The sequence below is a fragment of the Sciurus vulgaris genome (genome assembly GCF_902686455.1).
Source record: "Sciurus vulgaris genome assembly, chromosome: 4".
NCBI lineage: Eukaryota > Metazoa > Chordata > Mammalia > Rodentia > Sciuridae > Sciurus > Sciurus vulgaris.
In genome coordinates, this window is record NC_136464.1 from 33,726,361 (window position 1) to 33,729,096 (window position 2,736).

A 2,736-nucleotide genomic window follows, 5' to 3' on the forward strand; every position below is an offset into this window, starting at 1 on the left:
GTTCATTTCCTTAGCCCATTTATTGATTGGGTTATTTGTATTCTTGGTGTAGAGTTTTTTGAGTTTTTATACATTCTGGAAATTAGTACTCCATCTGAAGTATGAGTGGCAAAAATTTTCTCCCACTCTGTAGGCTCTCTCTTCACATTACTGATAGTTTCCTTTGCTGAGAGAAAGCTTTTTGGTTTGAATGTATCCCAGTTATTGATTCTTGCTTTTCGTTCTTGTGTGGTGGGAGTCCTGTTAAGGAAGTCTGATCCTAAGATGACATGTTGAAGATTTGGATGCATTTTTCTTCTATAAAGTGCAGGGTCTCTGGTCTGATTCCATGGTCCTAGATCACTTTGAATTGATTTTTGTGCAGGGTGAGAGATAGGGTTTATTTTCATTCTGCTGCATATATATTTCCAGTTTTCCCAGCACTGGAAATACATGTTGTTGAAGAGGCTCTCTTTTCTCCATTGCATATTTTTGGCACCTTTATCTAGTATGAGAAAATTGTATTTATTTGGGTTTGTGTCCGTGTCCTCTATTCTGTACCATTGATCTACCTGTCTATTTTTGTACCATTACCATGCTGTTTTTGTTACTATTGCTTTGTTGAAGTTCTGCTATTGTGATACCCTCTGCTTCACTCTTCCTGCTAAGGATTACTTTAGCTATTCTGGGTTTCTTATACTTCCAGATGAATTTCATGATTTCTTACTCATTTTCTATGAGGCACATCATTGGGATTTTAACTGGAATTGCATTGAATCTGTATAGCACTTTTGGTAGTATGACCATTTTGACAATATTAATTCTGCCTATCCAAGAACATGGGAGATCTTTCCATCTTCTAAGGTTTTCTTTAATTTCTTTCTTTAGTGTTCTGTAGTTCTCATTGAAGAGTACTTCCACCTCTTTTGTTAGATTGATTCCCAAGTATTTTATTTTTCTCGAGGCTATTGTGAATGGGGTAGTTTTCCTAACTTCTCTTTCTGAAGATTCATCACTTATGTATAAAACTGCATTAGATTTATGAGCATGGATCTTATATCCTTCTACTTTATTGAATTCATTTATGAGTTCTAAAAGTGTTCTGGTGGAATTTTCTGGTTCCTCTAAATATATAATCATGTCATCAGCAAATAGGGATAGTTTGAGTTTTTCTTTTCCTATTCATGTACCTTCAATATCCTTGGTGCGTCTAATTGCTCTGGCTAGTGTTTCAAAGACAGTGTTGAATGGAAGTGGTGAAAGAGGGCATCCCTGCCTTGTTCCAGTTTTTAGGGGGAATGCTTTCAGTTTTTCACCATTTAGAATGATATTAGCCATGGGCTTAGCATAGATGGCCTTTACAATGTTAAGGAATGTTCCCACTGTCCCTATTTTTTCTAGTGTTTTGAGCACGAAGGAATGCTGTATTTTATCAAATGCTTTTTCTCCATCTATCAAAATAATCATGTGATTCTTGACTCTAAGTCCATTGCTAAAGTGAATTATATTTATTGATTTCCAGATGTTGAACCAACCTTGCATCACTGTGATAAAACACACTTGATCGTGGTGCATGATCTTTTTAATATATTTTTGTATGCGATTTGCTAAAATTTTCTTCAGTATTTTTGCATCAATGTTCATTAAGAATATTGGTCTGAAATTTTCTTTTCTCGATCTGTCTCTATCTGGTTTAGGTATCAGGGTGATATTGGCTTCATACAATGATTTTGGGAGGTTTCCCTCCTCTTCAATTTCATGGAATACTTTGAGAAGTATTGGAATGAACTCTTCTTGAAGGTTTTGTAGAACTCGAATGTGAAACCATCTGGTCCCATACTTTTCTTTGTTGGTAGGCTTTTGATGAAATCTTCTATTTCATTACTTGAAATTGGTCTATTTAAATTGTGTATGTCCTCCTGTTTCAGTTTAGGTGATTCATATGTCTCTAGAAACATGTTGATGTTTTCGATTTTCTATTTTGTTGAAGAATAGATTTTCAAAATAGCTTCTAATTATGTTTTGTATTTCACTCGTGTCTGTTGTGATACTTCCTTGTTAATTCCGAATTTTAGTAATTTGAGTTTTCTCTCTCCTTCTCTTTGTTAGTGTGGCTATTTTGTTTATTTTTTCAAAGAACCAACTATTTATTTTCTCAATTTTTTTATTGTTTCTTTAGTTTCAATTTCATTGATTTCAGCTCTGATTTTAACTATTTCCTGTCTTCTACTAATTTGGTGTTGCTCTGTTCTTCTTTTTCTGGGGTTTTGAACCATAGTGTTAGGTCGTTTGATGATTTTTTCATCTTCTATTGAATGCACTCCATGAAATAAATTTTCCTCTAAGAACTGCTTTCTTAGTGTCCCAAAGATTTTGATATGTTGTTTCTTTGTTCTCATTTACCTCTAAGGATTTTTTCATTTCCTTCCTGATATCTTCTGTTATCAATTCATCATACAATAGAATATTATTTAATCTCCAGGTGTTGGAGTAGTTTCTGTTTTTTACTCTGTCATTTATTTCTAATTTCAATCCATTATGATCTGATAAAATACAAGGTAGTATCTCTATCTTCTTGTATATGATAACAGTAGCTTTGTGGCATAAAATATGGTCTATTTTAGAGAAGGATCCATGTGCTGCTGAGAAGAAAGTGTATTCGTTCTTTGTTGGATGGTATATTCTATATATGTTTGTTAAGTCTAAATTATTGATTGTGTTATTGAGATCTATGGTTTGTTTATTCAGTTTTTGTTT